Source organism: Lactuca virosa, chromosome 9, assembly GCF_052849685.1.
Source record: "Lactuca virosa cultivar CGN04683 chromosome 9, Lactuca_virosa_CGN04683_v6, whole genome shotgun sequence".
In the NCBI taxonomy this organism is placed as follows: domain Eukaryota; kingdom Viridiplantae; phylum Streptophyta; class Magnoliopsida; order Asterales; family Asteraceae; genus Lactuca; species Lactuca virosa.
In genome coordinates, this window is record NC_136434.1 from 203,370,887 (window position 1) to 203,388,654 (window position 17,768).

The following is a 17,768-nucleotide window of genomic DNA, read 5'->3' on the forward strand; positions in this document are numbered from 1 at the left end:
GGAACAAGCAGTAAACTCTTAACTCAAATGAGAAGAGTAAGGTAGCTCAAGGAATAATGTGAGTATAGCCTGATTGGCAAGAAATTTTCGTGATGAAAACTTCATTAAGGCTTTGAAAACACGCATTGAGTCAAAGGAGGCTTAGGTCAACATACTGCAACATGCTTCTAGGGACAACCTAACTAGTGCAAAGTTTTTCGAAAAATATACCTGGCCCTAGAACTGCAAGCATGAGCCATTGATGATCTTTGCCAAAAGCTGCATTAAGAAAATGAAATACAAACACCAAAAACAAGAAAATCTTTTTGTAGTTTTCGATTTTTTGAAATTTAAAAATAAAAGTAAAATCTTTTTGTTCTTTTTGATTTTTCGAAAATTAAAAACAAAACAAAAATAAAATCTTTTTGTTCTTTTTGATTTTTCAAAAATTGAAAGACAAAACAAAAGTAAAATCTTTTTGTTCTTTTTGATTTTTCGAAAATTAAAAGACAAAACAAAAATATTTTTTTTTTTGATTTTTCGAAAATTGAAAGAACAAACAATTTTGTACTAAACTAATGAAAATATATGAGTAAGCGATTTGTACTCAATGTCGAAATCGAAGCGTGTCGAAGCGCTGAACGTGAACAGTAACCTCTGAATGGCAAACTATCTCCTCTGAATGAACACTCAACACCTCTGAATCGACACTTTTGCACCTTTTCCTCTTGTTATTCTTTCGAAAAAAACCTAGCACAAAATTAGCTTCGATCAATCCCATTCCATTTAGTATTCTAACAAAAGACTTTTCATCTAAAGGCTTTGTAAAAATATCATCAAGTTGATCAGCTGTTTTTACAAAGTGAACTTATATTTTTGCATCTTCCACATGATTCTTGATAAAATGATAACGAAGTGCAATATGTTTTCTTTTCGAATAATGTACTGGATTGTGACAAATGCGTATAGCACTTTGTGAATCACAATACAATGGAATCTTATTCATGTTTATTGCATAATCTCGTAATTGACTTTGAATCCAAATTATTTGTGAAGTACAAGCTGCAGCAGCAACATATTCTGCTTCTGCAGTGGAAATCAAAACACATGTTTGTTTTTTCGACTGCCAGCTTATAAGCTTTCCATGTAAAAGTTGACATCCACCACTTGTACTTTTACGATCAAGACTACAACCTCCCAGATCAGCATCAGAAAAAGCTTGGATGAAGAAACCAGTTTTCGAAGGATACCATAATCCTAACGAAATTGTTCCTTTGAGATATCGAAAAATATTTTTCACTGCAGTTAAGTGTGGTTCTCTGGGATTCGATTGATACCTAGCGTAATTACAAACTGAAAACATAATATCAGGTCGACTTGCCGTAAGGTAAAGTAACGAACATATCATGCTTCTGTATAAAGTAATATCAACAGCAGGTTTATCTAACGAAGGATTGAGCCTTGTTCCAGCCACCATTGGTACTAGTAACTTTGTGCTATTCGTCATTCCAAATTTCTCAAGAAGATTCTTTGTGTATTTTTCTTGATTTATAAAAATTCCTTCTCTGCTTTGATGAATATTCAATCCCAAAAAGTTGTTTATTTTTCCCATCATGCTTATCTCAAATTGACTTTTCATCAAATTTTCGAATTCACTAGACAAAGTTGGGTCAGTAGAGCCAAAATTAATATCATCGACATAAATTTGAACAAGCATAAGATGATTCCCAACTTTCTTTCGAAATAACGTGAGATCAACAGACCTTTGTTTAAATTTCGATTGTTTTAAGAAATTGGTAAGTGTTGCATACCAGGCTCTTGGTGTTTGTTTTAACCCATAAACTGCTTTATCTAACACATAACAATGATCAGGAAATTGAGAATTGATAAAACCTGGTGGTTGTTCAACGTAAAATGTTTCTTCAAGAACTCCATTAAGAAATGCACACTTCACATCCATTTGATAGAAATCAAAATCCTTGTGTGCTGCATAGGCTAAAAATATTCGAACAACCTCGAGTCTTGCGACAGGGGCAAAGGTTTCTTCATAGTCGATACCTTCTTGTTGCGAATAACCTTTAACTACAAGCCTAACTTTATTTCGAATAATATTTCCTTCTTTATCAGTTTTATTTTTGAAAATCCATTTTAATCTAATCAAAGATACATCATTTGGTTTCGGAACTAATCTCCAAACTTTATTTCTTTAAAATTCAGCCAACTCAGATTGCATAGAAACAATCCAATCTGGATCTTCCATAGCAATCTTGACTGTTTTTGGTTCAATTTTAGAAATAAAAACATTAAACATACAAAATTCTTGATGAATGTTGAGTACCTCATTTTTAGCATGAAGTTGAGCTCTTGTAAGAACTCCATCTTGAGGATCACCAAGAACTTGTTCCTTTGGATGAATTCTTGTCCATTTTTCTAATGGTGGATATGCTGGATCAAAATCTAATGGAGCATCTTTGAACATATCATCATTCTCCGAACCTGCAACAGAAAAATTATCATTAATATGAAGAAAAGTTTCATTTGGATTATTATTCGACACATTAAGCTCCCTCAACATTACCATTCATTCTCCTATTCTCCCCCTCGAACGAATGCTCCCCCTCAACACGAGAAGTCGTATGCAAGTGCTCCCCCTCCACTTGATTATTTTTCATGCTTTCGTGAATTTCAGGAGAATGAGATGTCGAATGTACATCAGAAGCTTCATGAGTAAGTGTCGAAAAATCAGAATGTTTGGTTGATTCATCAATTCGATTATCCTCAGCATTGATTTTTGTATCAGCCGCCCTATCTGGAACACTAAAAATTAAATCAAACTCAAAATCAGACGAATTGACACTTTCAAATTTGATATAATATTCATTAGTAATTGGTTTTTGTTCGAAACATTTTTCAACAAATTTGATATAATAATCATCGAAAGTTAAGTTGAATGTCTCTTCAATTTTTCGTGTTCGTCTATTCAAGACTCGATAGGCAACCGAATTATGAGAATATCCCAGAAAATTCCTTCATCAGGTTTGGACTGAAATTTCGAAAGATTGTCCTTGAGATTCATGATAAAACACCTGCAACCAAAAACATGAAAGAATTTGACAATAGGTTTTCGATTATTGATAATTTCATATGGAGTAATATTGAATCTTCGATGAATAAATGTGCGATTATGTGTAAAACATGCAGTAGAGACTGCTTCAGCCCAGAGGTATTGAGGAAGATTCGCATATGTAAACATCTTTCTTGTTGCTTCACAAAGAGAAAGATTTCGCCTTTCAACAACACCATTTTGTTGAGGTGTGTAAGGTGAAGAAAAATTGTGCAAAATTGCTTTGTCAGTCAAAAATGAATCAAGGACATTGTTCTTAAACTCCGAACCATTATCACTCTTGATTTTTCGAACTTTCTTCGTCAAACTTGTTTCGATTTTCTTGATAAAATCAATCATGACTTGAGCAACTTTAGATTGTAACCTGAGAAAATAAACCCAAGTAAATCAAGAAAAATAATCAAAATAACCAAAATGTACCGTTTCTTGTTGAGAGTTTCAATAGTCGATGGTCTACAAAGATCAATGTGAAGAAGTTTCAATGGTTCAACAATTTCGAATCAATTACAATTAGATGTCCTTGTCGATGTTGTTTCCCTTGTTCGCAAGCTGCACATGAAGTATCATTGTCAAATTTTAAAACAGGTAAACCTCGAACAAGATCATTTACCACCAATTTATTAAGATTTCGAAAGTTCAAGTGTGAAAGACGTCAATGCCAAAGCTAGCTAACATCTGAAGAAGCTTTCGAAAGTAAGCACACCGAGGGAATTCCAACAATGGGTTTGATGTCGAGAGTGTACATATCTCGATGTCGTTTGGATTTAAGTATAACTTTGTTTGTGTTGACATTCGAAACTATACTTCCTTCTTCATTGAACACCACTTGATTGCCAGTGCCCACAACAACTTGCGAAACACTTATCAAGTTATGTTGAAGACCTTCGACATAAGCAACACGATTGATAGTAAAATTACCATTTGTTACTTTGCCATATCCTTTAACTTGACATTTTAGATTATTGCCAAACTTTACAACTCCTGCATTCTCCAGTCTTCGAAAATTTCGTAAATTTTCTTTCCTTCCTGTCATCTGACGAGAGCAACCACTATCGATATACCATTTTTCATCATATTGCTCGTCACATAAAACTTGCAATCAGTGAAAAAATTTAGGTACCTTAGGCTGTTTGGGTCCTTTATGATTAGTTTGAAACATATTATGTAATGAAGAACCTAATATCCAATTACGAACTTTAGATTTGACACTATCAATTAAGTCCACTTCATTTAGTAAAGGCTCAGAAATATAACATTTCGAAAGTTTAGGACTTTCACTAACTTTCACCTTTTTCTTCTAAGTTTGTGGCCTTATAGTCTTTTCTTTCGAAACCGGACACCACGCCTTGACTGAAGATATCGAATCTTTTGACGATGAACTAACATTCGACGTTTCGTTCAAATAGTTCTCATAGGCATTTTTGATTTGTTGTTGAGAGAATTTTCCTGTTTGATAAGATTTCCCTTTTCCTTCAAGCCAATGATCTATGTTTTTCACATTTGATCGGCCCTTGATATATGAGACTTTGAAAGCTTGTTTGGCAGGAGGATTTGGAAAATTCGGTTGTTGGGGTGTGTATTTAACATTCCATTTTGATTGAAATTGTTCATCCCTTTTATTTCAACTTTTGACTTAAAACATTGTTTTGTATGATTTCGATATTAAAATGATCATGAGTTGTTTTGAGATTGAATTGACTTTGATAAACCACCATTGAAAACCCTTTGATTTCTTGTTTGATTAAGAGATGAAACTTCTTAAATGATTGAAATTTGTAAAACTCCTCTCCTTTCAATGTTTGATTATGATTTTGTGACAAAAACTTTGTTTCGTTATTTTAGATTTTTGAAAAACATTTTGTGATGTTGATTGAGACACATTCTTTTCAGACAGAGCGGGATTTTTCTTTTTAACTGAATTTGATGAAGATTTTGTCTTAACCTTTTCAGACACTGTCTTTTCAGTTGTTTTCTTTGTCAAATCATTTTGTTTCTTTCAAGACTCAACAATTTTCCAAAAAAATTTCTTTCGTGCTTGTCTCTTTGAAATTCCATTTTCTTTTGAAAACTTGTCAATTTTCTCTTTAAACTCTTGTGAATTTATTTTATCATTTGAAATCGCAATTTCAACATCAACTTGTTTCTTTGAAATTTCTGTTTTTGCAACCCATTTTCTTTGTGGTTTTTGTCTTTGAAATGTGTATTAATTCTTGGTAAGATTGTTTTCGACAGTGCTTTGATTAGAAAAGAAACCTTCATTCGATGTTTTCTTATTAGGGTTGTAAACGAGCTGAGCCGAGCCCGAGCCTGACCAAGCTCGAGCTCGGCTCATTTAATTTTGAGGAAGCTCGAGCTCAAGCTAGAGCTCGATTCGAGCCTTAAAATGAAGCTCGAGCTCGGCTCGTGAACAATTTAGTGGGCTCGCGAGCCTAATCGAGCCTAAATGAGCCTCTATATGTGTGTGTGTGTGTCTATATATATATATATATATATATATATATATATATATATATATATATATATATATGTGTGTGTGTGTATGTGTATGTATGTATGTATGTATGTATATAGACTCGTTTAAGCTCGTTTAGGCTCGCGAGCCCATTAATTGAAGCTCGGCTGGACCTCGTTTAATAAACGAGCCTCATATTTAGGCTCGAGCTTGGCTCAGGCTCATTTAATTCGATCTTGAGTCGAGCTTTTAACGAGTCGATCCCGAGTAGCTCACAAGTAGCTCGGCTCACTTACACCCCTATTTCTTATTATCTTCTTCTACCATTTTGTTAAACTCAAGTTTGATCTGATCAACATTCCCATTTGTAACAAACACTTGATTTGGAAAGATAACATCATCAGAACACTTGAAATTTGGATACACAACTGAATGTGTTTCTAGGTAATGGACACCTTTTTCTTTCATCACTTTTTCGAGATTTTCAGTTTCACCATACACCTGATCTACAACAACTCTTGGTATTTCATTTTCTTTCGAAACATCTTTTGGTGAGGTTGATTCTTTTGAAATTTCGTCATTATCCTCCTCATCATCACTCCTGTCAGTTTGACTATCTCTGACACTTACATATTTATCATCACAAACTTTCGAAGTTGAGGGTTGGTCAGTGTCAGTCTTGTCCAATGAATCATTATATTTTTCTTTACCTTTAGCTAAAGATGTGACATTAATGATAGACAACTGAGAACAATCGATAGATTCTTCCTCCTCAATTTCACTAATTTCTATAATAATATCAAAATTATCATAAATATATGCAAAACTAGATTGAGTGTCAGATTTCGAAGTCTCAGTCCTTTTCAAAATCTTTATTTGCTCATTCCTGGTTAAGGTTTCATTCCAATGTCAAATAATTAACATCCAAAAATTCATCTATTTTCATAATTCCATAAGCAAATCTATTATCAGGCACTTTTTCAAACTCAACTATTGTCTTTTCGCAATCATAAGACACACAATCAATCTTTTCTCTTTCAAAAGCCAAGAGTGGTAATAACTTCCTATGTTGATCTTTCCTTATATCAGAAGAGTTATGTAAAGCAATTAATTTTGCATAAAGTCTCTTAGCCGAATTACAATATATGTTTCTTTGTGTTAATAACATCCGAACATCATTATTCAAATTGTCCCTATCACACATAAGATTGGTAATTTGTAACTCAAGATATTCTACTTTTGTTTTCTTCGAATCCAACTGCTTCTGAACTTCTAGTAACCGAATACTAGATTGCTTAGCCTCATTACTAGCAGAGATAACCAAATTATCAAAATAAGCAACAATATCATCAAAAGCAATTAATTCAGAATCATAAGCACTTAAAGGAATATTGAAAGATTGAAGAATAGAATGTACCTTCGTTGTCATAGGTGATTTGTCTCCATTCTTGTTAATAAAACAACGACCAGTCACCTCTTCTTCCTCATCTTCCTCAAACTTAGCATACATTGCCCCATGCGTAGGATTACGCATCTCTTCGTCATCGAAGCCGGAAGACCAAATTTGATACATTCCTTCATCCTCACCTTCTCCTCTTGCCACCAATGACAAACCTTTTGCCTTTGCTCTCACTTCTTCCACACGTTTGACATAATACGCTTCGTCTTTGATCTTACTTTTTTTCTCCTCTTTCTTTTGAAGCATACAATCACTTGCTATATGATTTGCACCATGACAATAGTGACAGTCGACACCTGAGTCACCTTTGAGCTTATTTTCAACTTTCGAATCATCAGTCTTTGGTTCTTTCTTCTCGAACTTCTTCTCCTCATTCACTTTTCCAGCAAAACTCACTTTCGCCTCACCAGTCCTTACTTTCGAACGAAACGGCTTTTTTATAAAAAAAATTTACTTTGTTGTTGGAGTAAAAAGAAATGGCTTCATCATCTGAGTTAACGATCAAGCCTTCATCATCAGAACTCTCTTTTTCAGTAGCTTCTTTCTCAGATACTTTCGAAACTAAGGCAAGTGATCCTCTGAAGCCTATCTTTGATTCTTTAGCCATTTCGATAACTTCTGGCTCATGAGTTTTCAGCAGATTGTAAAGATCATTCAGAGTGGAGGTATCGAAGCTCTGTTGAGTTTTCACCATGAGACTAACATTTCTCCATTCTTTTCTTAATCCCATAATGAGTGTGAGATTAAACTCTGTGGTTGTCCTTGTTATTCCATTACGACTGCATTTGTAGACGAGTTCATTCAAGCGATAGTAATAAAGTTCGATAGATTCACCTTCCTTTTGCTTGAATTCTTTCAACTCCACCAAACAATGCTTCACAGAGTTGATTTTCGTCTTTTCACTCCCTTGAAACTTCTCTTTGAGAGTATTACATATCTCTTTTGCAGTTTTACAACTACGAACATAGTTATAAACAACAGGAGGAAGTGCACAACGAAGTTCTCTCATACATCTTTTCTCATTCTTCTTCAGCCTTGTTGATTGATCAGTAACACTTGGTGTCGAAGCAGATGAACCAATTGCTTGAAAATTTGCAGGAGGAATTACATTACTTTCAATACATCCCCAAAGCTCTTCATCCAGTCCATTCAAGTAGTCTTCCATGCGATCAACCCATTGATCATAATACTCTAGAATTAGCATAGGAATCTTTGTTGAAGATCCTAAAAGATAAGAAAAAGACGTCATCGTGTTCATGTTGAAATTTGCCATTGATGTACGGATGAATTCTCGAAAAACTTCAAAAATTTGAGAATTAATGGAGGAATTGATCAGAAAAAGCAAGTAGAACACTCGATTAAACAAACTAGTTGTAGAATCGAATCACAACTGAAGATCAATGATGATTTTCAGTATCAAAAGTGCGGAAACTTTTGAATCCAATTACGAGATTCAAAATACAATTGACACAAAATGAAAATCAGATCATTGCAGTATGATTCCTGCTTTGATACCAAATGTAGTTGTGATTTAATCGAGAAGTGAAACAAGATTAGAAACAAACAAAATTAGAACACTCAGAGTAAATAAAATCTTATTTCAGCTCATATTATGAATCGTTGATACAATGAGAGTTAGACAGAAATGTTGCAAAAGTACTCGTCTATCTACTATACATTCCCTATTTATAGGAGAAAAGAAAGCATACAAAAAATACAAAGGACTGGACAATACAGTTTCCAAACAACTATGCCTTTGTAAATAACATTACATCACATAACGAACTCTACTACAATTTCGACACCTTACAACTAACTTCGACTCCTACACATAATGATGTCTTCCTATTTCCAAACGGGAATCTCCAACGGCTGCATCTTGGTGTGAGGTCACTAATGATCAGACTTGACTTTCCTGCAAGTCAAGCATCGCTCCACAAACCATGAAGGGCCACCAATAGTCAGGACGAAGATCCCTATACATCTTCGTCGCCTCGAGGTGAATGGAGAATCTCGACTTGTGAGCCTCCTCCATCAGAACTTGGCGCACACCACCCTAATACGGAACCCATACTCTCCGATGCAGAGTCAACAATCCGCGGCTATCATAATCGAAGGAAGCGACCTGATCCACAATTCGCTCGCTCTTCCGGTGTTCTTCCTTCATGGCCTCAACTTGTGTCTCACAAATCCGTTCCAATAATAGAGTAATCACGGTCATCCTCAAGCATAGGTTTCTGATCGGATCCGTGACCGCCTTGCGGATGAGAGCATCGGCCACCATATTGGCCTTCCCCGGGTGATAAAGGAACTCACAATCATAATCCTTCACCACATCCAGCCAACGATGCTGCCTCATATTCAGGTTCGGCTGATCCATCAAATACCTCAGGCTCTTATGGTCCGTGTAAATAGTACAACGAACCCCATAGAGGTAATGCCGCTAAATATTAAGGGCAAAAACAACGGCCCCCAACTCCATATCATGCATCGGGCAGTTCACCTCATGAGGCTTCAGCTGCCTTGAAACATAAGCGATCACGCGACCCCGCTGCATCAACATTGCACCTAAAAACGTGATCGAGGCATCACAATAAAACAAAAAATCATCAACACCCTATGGCAGGGTTATAATCGGCGCCTCACACAACCATTGTCTAAGAGTCTCGAAAGCTGCCTGCTGCTCAGGCCCCCAGCGAAATGTCATCGACTTCTTGGTCAGTCGGTCAGTAGAACAACGATCTTGGAGAAATCCTGGATGAATCTCTGATATTAACCAACCGAAACAAGAAAACTCTGAATCTCAAATGGAGACCTTGAAACCTCCTACTTCATCACGGCCTCGACCTTGGCCGGATCGACCAGAATACCCTTCTTGTTGACAAGGTGCCTCAGAAACTGTACCTCACGCAACTAGAACTCACACTTGGAGAACTTTGCGAAGAGTCTCTCTCTCCTCAAAGTCTCCAGAACCTCTCTTAAATGCTCTTGATGATTGCTTGATGTGACCTGGTACTCCGCTCTAAGTCCTCCGGGCTGAACGACTCCGGTGAACTTGCAAGGTCACAGTAATAAAGAGGCTGTCAGCTGTTCTCCGGGAGGAGATATTGGGAAAACACTCCGACGGTCAAGTCAGTGGATATTCTTCTTGGTTAAGTGGAGAGTAAATTGGAAGAGAATCACTTACCTCTCAAGGCATCGAGGGTAGCCTTTTATACCGAACTCCCTTCTAGTCCTTATGGGACAAGGGCGTCAGGCCCGACAGGATTGGGGACGCTAATTGGTGGATCATACTCCTGAATCTGTCAGGGCCAACGATTGGTTGCGTCGGTAGTGCCCTAAGCATCTGTCTTGTTGCCTAACCGTTGTGTTTATCCCAAATCAAAAGGCGACCCAGGCGGGGCCGAGCCTTTTTCGAGAGTGCCCTGATCTTAAGGGCGATGGCAGGTGCTAGATTTCGCCGAGTTCAGCCGACCGGGCACGCTACGCCTTGGGGCGTTTTCTGCTGTGGCCGGGCACGACCCTTCCGTGCTCGCTGAGGCACATCATCATTTTCTACCATGACCCAACGTGACTCTTCTGTGCTCGCTAGGGCACGTCATCAAGTCCCCTAGTCCAGTAATCATAGCGTTGCTAGGCTAGCTATGATGTTCTGGACTCAACTGCTCAATACACGCGTCAGCTCTTGATTCAACTGTCTCTTCGATTTTTATGGCGACGTGACTGCCATTTATGGCAGTCAGTTATGTCATTACGCCAGGGATTTTGAATGTCCCGCCCCTTGTCATCCTTTATAAGTTTACATAATGTTTCCCTATATACGCCATTTTCCCCATCTTCTTTTTTTAGGGCTTTTCTGCTTCTTCGTCTTTATGTCTGCTCAATCTGGTTCCACCTCCGTCTAAAGCCGACTTTAAGCTTCTCGGGGATGCGTACGGTCTTTCTCCAGCGGATGGGGTTGAGTTTCCATTACCCGAGTCGATGATCTTGTCTCCTCTGTTGGGTAAAGTGGGTGTTTACATGAAGACCCTTGACGCTAGCTTGCATATTCCTCTTTCAAACTTTCAGGAAGAAGTTCTACAAAAGAGTGGGTGCAGCATCCAAATGCTTACTCCCAACGCTGTAAACAAGTTTGTGGCGTTCGAAATGATCTGTCGGGCTAACGGTGTAACACCTGGTTCCTGGTATGCATTTAAATTAATACAGCTTTCATTTTGGAAGGGTAACTCGACGAGTTGGTGGCCCCAAACTCGTCGAGTAGAGGGCAGAATAGGCGCAGGACGTCATGTGTAGTATCATAACAATTGAATAGTAAAGAAAGAAAACACAACCATCATATTCGTAATTGAAAAAGTTACATCATTGTATGTCTTACATGTTTCAAAATGTCAATTACAATATGATGTCAAAAGATTTAATTAACGCCTTAACGTCAAATCTTCAAAAGTTGTTGGTAACCTGTTTTACTGGTTTCCTGAGAGTACAAGTTATTTGAGAAAAAGTGTCAACATTTAAGTTGGTGAGTTCATATGCATTTGTATAAATAAATACATGCCATTCAATGAGATGAAATCACGTTTGTTTCAAGAAAATCCAATATTTTCTATAAAATGAGTTGTAATTCGTTTGTTTATAAAAATGAGAGTGTTTAACCTAGAAAATCCTATATTTTCTATAAAGTTGAACTGTAAACTGTTTGTTTGTAAAGTAATCGTATTTATCCTGAAAAATCCTATATTTTCCATAAAACTAAACTGTAGTCTTATACGTTCCAAGATCGAAAAGTACAAGTATATATACCATACGTAGTTTAATAACATGTAGTTTTATTCATAAATAAAATCGTTTGGAAGAGCTGGGTATTTACGTAAAGTAAGCGTACTATCGATTTCACATAAAAATAACGTATTGCCGTTTATCATGTGAGTTTTCATAACCGTGCTATTAATGAATTTCCTGCCTCGACGTTCTTCAGGCGTCGAAAAGATAAGGCGTTTGTCACCCATAACCTGTGAGTCGTGCTGTAGCTAACAGCCAGGGTGCGGGATCATCAGTCCCGTATAGATCTATACACAAGTATTACGCTCTCCGGGAGGAGACTCTGGTTATAAAATAGGACTTCCATGGATACCGTTGGTAGGTATGATGAAGACAAATGACTCACAAATTTCCAACAAGATACGTGTTTTGTACATGAAAATATCCATGCATGAAATTGTTACCCATTTCATCATATTTAATATGTATATAAAAATAAACGTATTTTTAAATAATCGTTTCTTTGCCCTGAAGGGTAAAATAATGTGAATATTTATCAAACTATACCTATTATAATTTAAAATGTATTGCTTCATTGAAAATGATAATCATTTCATTTTAACGTGTTTTGCATATAACCGTTTGTAATTTGGTAATAACATTATGTCGCATGTTTGATATTCTTATGTAAAAGATACTTAAACGTAATAAAACATAAAATAATAGGTTGTATATCAACACAAGTTTCTTGTGTTTTACTTGTATTCCCGCCCCCCCTAAAACATGGAAAAAGTTATAAAAATGTAGGGGTATGAACTCACCTCGAATGTGATATCGGTTTAGTTTACGGGATAGGAACGGTGAACTTCGATTTAGAACCCGAGACGATATCTGTATCCTAATGTTTAAACTCATGTTAATGTGTGAATATATGAAGAATCAAGAATTCATGTGTTGAGTAAATACTAAATCAATGGAGAATGCTTACCAAACTTATACTTATATCTATATGGAAGAAGATCTCCTTGAGTTGTTAACTTTTAAGCTTGAGAGAAAAGAAATGTGGTTTGCTATATGAGAGAGAATGGAAACGTTCTTGTTTACTGGATGTGTAGAATGAAAGAATGATCTTATATGAGACTTATATATGAAGGAAACTTAATGAGGAGGTGATGTGATATGTTTGTTGGTAACTGCACCAAATCATATTGGGAAGTTGAGTTAAGGATAAGATAAGAAGATATTAAGGGGTTTTCGGCCATAACTTCAAATGGAAGGAATTAAATTCGGTTTCAAAGAGTAGAATTCGGCCATTCATGACCAAATTCACTTGGATTCATTCCATAAGGAAAGGAATTCGGTCTTAAGGTCAAAGAGAGAAAGGAATTCAGTCCTAGGGTCAAAGAGAAAATGAAATTTGGTCCTAGCCTTCTAGAAGAAGGTGATTTTGGTCCTTGCGTTATTCCAAAGTGTAAATTCGGTTTTGTGTTTGGGAAAAGATTCCCCAAACCGAATTCTCTCTCTCTCTCTCTCTCTCTCTCTCTCTCTATATATATATATATATATATATATATATATATATATATATATATATACACACACACACACACACACACACACACATATATATATATATATATATATATATATATATATTATGATTTTAAGTTAAGTATTATACCATAGCATGCTCATATACATATCACTTGAATTAGTGTTGACTTCTTTGAGTCCTTAATGTCTTGTTAACTTGTATTATCTTATGATAACTTAAACTAACATCGGTTATTACCACACATACTTAAATAAAACCCATAAGTATGGCTCATGAAAGTCATATTTCCATTGCATCCAATTACATTGTAAATCAATTGGTACATGTTTGGAGTTTTAGACTTGAATTGTTCTAGGAAAAATTCTAGTTGTGACATATACTCATGACTAAGTTTGATTAATACTTCAATCTAAACTTTTAGATTCGAAATAAAGTATAAGTATCCTCCCCCTTACTATAGCGAAACGACTTTCTCAAACTTTGCACCTTTGCAAATTAAAACTTTGTTTCCTATATCCAGTATTGCTAACATGCAACACTTCACATAATAATCATGCTCCCACTATAATGATAATTATATTTTTACCAGCATAACACTTATGCTCCCACTAGCTTTGACATGTACCCAGAAATCAGCTGGACTTCTAGAAATCAATACTTATTGTCTTTCTTACCAAAGTTCGAATTTCTGATATGAGATGCTTCGATAAGCTTTTATCTAAGCTCATACACCTTTTATTAGAAAGCTCACATGCGTGTCTAAACTATTTTAGAACTAACAACAATAAGTCCCGAATGTTCAAACTATTTGCTATTTCTCACAATTCGAACTATGAAGAGGGATGCCGTAATCATAATCGAATTTGAGAATGCAATCAACACAATGCTATCTCCTTGAAATCTACTTAGTGAAAGCATTTCCTCAAAATCATTTTCATGAAGTGGAGAGAAACCTTATGACACTTAGATTTTATGGTGTATGGGTTCCTATCCTTCTAGATTTGTCATTTTCAACCATTATCATATGATAAGATCAATGACAAATTCAAACTCATATGGACTGAACTTGTTCAATCTTCATTTCTTGCCACTTGGCAACACAAGGCCTACCATGTCTTCCAAGTTGTTGAGCAGCTCACCCATACTGATCAATGAACTTTCACTGATCAGAATGCTTTACCTTATGCAATCAATTGAGAACTCATAGAACTCACATGCATAGTCAACTTTAACTGGAATGAGCACAAAAACAAGAATATGTCAACACGATAGGTAACGAACCTCAAGTCGTGTGCTAGTGATAAACGATAGGTTTATTCTTGATTAGTTCTTGAAACTTTTGAAGGTCTTTAAGACTCCCACTGACCTCTTGACATATAAGATTCTTTGTCAAGAAACATTCCTTGACAAACAAATATCCAAGATTTAGTGCGGATTCTTATCAAGAATGACACTTCATATAATTGGTCTTAGTTGGTCTTTGTTTTATCCAAAACATCACAACTACCAATTTGAAATGTGCAAGAGTAAGAAAATATGTTCTACTCCACATTTCATGATGTGTTATAAACCTACATAAGACATGTCACTCAAGTCACAATCTTGGAGAATAACTATATGACTAGATTTTGGAACGAAGTACGACTCACCTTAATTGATTTAACCATTTCAACAATTCCCGATTCCTCTCCTTAGCTATACAAGTGAACTAAGGTTTCCTTAGAGGATCAGTTGTGATATGGTTTTCATAATCATTGAGATAATCATAAAACACGATACTAAAGTACTCTCCTTTCCTTTCATATTGGAGAAACTATTATCTTTTTATCTAATTGATTCTTCTTATTCGTTCTGCTATACATTGAAACTTTTTCAATGATTAAGAATTATACTTAATCTTGTAAGCATAATCATATTCACTAAACTTTTAGTAAATCATGACGAATAAACTTAATGTTATTTGTGGTGGACTTTGACAATTGCACAACAATTTGTACTAGATCCTTTAGTCCTTCACTTGACTCACATCTATATGTGAACAAGGAATTGGTCTAAATTTCCCAAAGATGAAAGTTCTCATTCATCATACAATACAAGTTGTATGATTCCAAGTTTTTGTCCAATTGAAACTTTGGTGAGGAGAATCTTTCCTAATTTGTTAAATTTTGACACTACTACAAACGAAAGAATCAAATCCATTTTCCAATATTGCTTAACAATAGAAACACACAAACATCAATTTTCACAAATGCCATTGCAAGGAAATATAAAATAAGATAAAATCAAAATTTTCTTTATTTATAAAAATGAAGAAAACTTATCGTTACAATGCAATTGCAAATGAAAACTATGTTACTAAATATTTCTAAGCAATCTATCATAACTCCTAAGTAGCAGCTCAAAAATTCGATCATCGAACCATGCTATCGAAATCCATCTCTTCGCGATCAGATTCAACATGCTCTTCCTTTAAGCTTCCTTTGTCTTCTTCGATTCTACTAAACATCAAAATGTAATCTCATTACATCATGTATTAAGAATATACAAATAAGAACTTAATAGAGTTAGATAGTGGACTTACCTGAAGCATAGTCATACACTTTGACTTTACCATCCTCGTGAACCTTCTGGTAGATACGATAGCTTCGCATCCAATGCCCCTTCTCATGGCAGTAGAAACAAACAGACTCTTTCGGAATGGCACACGAGACAATCACAGACTTAGCCTTTCTCTTTACCATTTTGGTCAAATGATTTGACCATGGCCGATACCTTTCCATTGGGAAGAGAAGATTTTTCTGGATTTCCAATGTTTCCATTGTCAATGTCCATGGAAGTTTGGGAAGTAGATCTTCCAATCAAATTTGCTTTACTAGTGCGCCAGATCATTTCTGATACAACAGGAGTTAGCAAATATGCAAGATCGATAAGGGTCACATCGCGGTCTGTCATATAGTAATCGTTAATGAACTCACTATATGACTTAGGAAGTGATTGAAGAACCAAATCAACAGCCAACTTCCTCAAGACAACGACTCCTAACATTCCCAACCTGTCAATGTGTGACTTCATCTCCAAGACATATGCACACACGGACCTTCAATCTTGATGTTTGCTTGCCAATAGAGCTTGAGTGACCTTGAACTTTTCAAGTCTTCGAACATGTGGGTCAGGGAGAACTATTGGAGGAGGTGGAGGAAGTGAAGTATGATTTCCATTTCCATGATAGAATCGTGGAACATCATCTTCATGAGGAAAGCTTTTTCCATAACATTCGGGAAGACCATAGTTGTCAGAACTAGACATCTACAAGGGAGAAATTCAAGTTTAGTTGATTAAATCCTTAATATAACACCCAAATGAAATATTAAGGCTAGGACCCAATACAATAATTTACAATTTGGAAGAGGGATGCCGTCATCCAATTGTAAATTATTTGTTGGTAGGTAAATGACGATTTACCAATTCCACCACGAAAAGAAAATTTTAAAGAATTAGGTTTTAAATGAAACTCCTAGATCTTTTAAGATTCATTGAACTTCTCAATGACATGTTTAATCTCGATTATGCCCTTCAAGTTTGTGACTGGGATACCGAGGATCACAAACAAGGTGTGAATAACCATGCAAATTAGCTTGGTACTCTCGAAGTCATTTATCGCCTAATCAATCTGCCGGTTAACCACACACGCCCCATTGATCTATGATAAACATTGAGCTACCCTTTGCCACCCTTACTAGTCCAAGTTAGTGTGCCGATTAACCACACACGCTCCACTAACGACTTGGTAAGGTGCAAAGTGCAATTTCATGGATTAGGATCAAAATCACATTTTTCCTAAGTAACTAAGATTGGGAATTTATATAGCATTTAGTTACTTGATATTTCATTATAATTTTAATGGAAGTTTGAGTCCTCTCCTACCCGTTTGGCTAACGACCCTCCACTAGTCAAGAGTGCGGTGGGTAACAGTGGATACCCAATGACGGTCATTTTACAGGCCGCTTCCTTAAACACCCATTGTAGACCAACTTCGTGAAAGAGGCCTACTAACGGTAAGACTGACCTTTTACTTATACATATATATATTATATTAAACTTTTAATTTTATATAGTATAAGGGTGTATTTTACACATTTAAAATACTTGGTGGTTTAATCTATTAATAAATTATACTCTTAATTTAATTAAACTTAAACCATATCATTATGGATTTATTAATTCTCTTTTAATTAAACATTTAATTAATTTAATAAAATCCATAAAGGTGTAATTTGAACTATTCAAAAAATAAAATCCATAAAGGTGTAATTTGAACTATTCAAAAACATCAAGGTTCAAAATATAAAAATTCAAAATTAAAACTATTTAATTAATTTTTTAAGTTATGAAACCAAGAGTTGCACCTTTTGAAACCTTTCAATTTACTAGATGTTTTAGA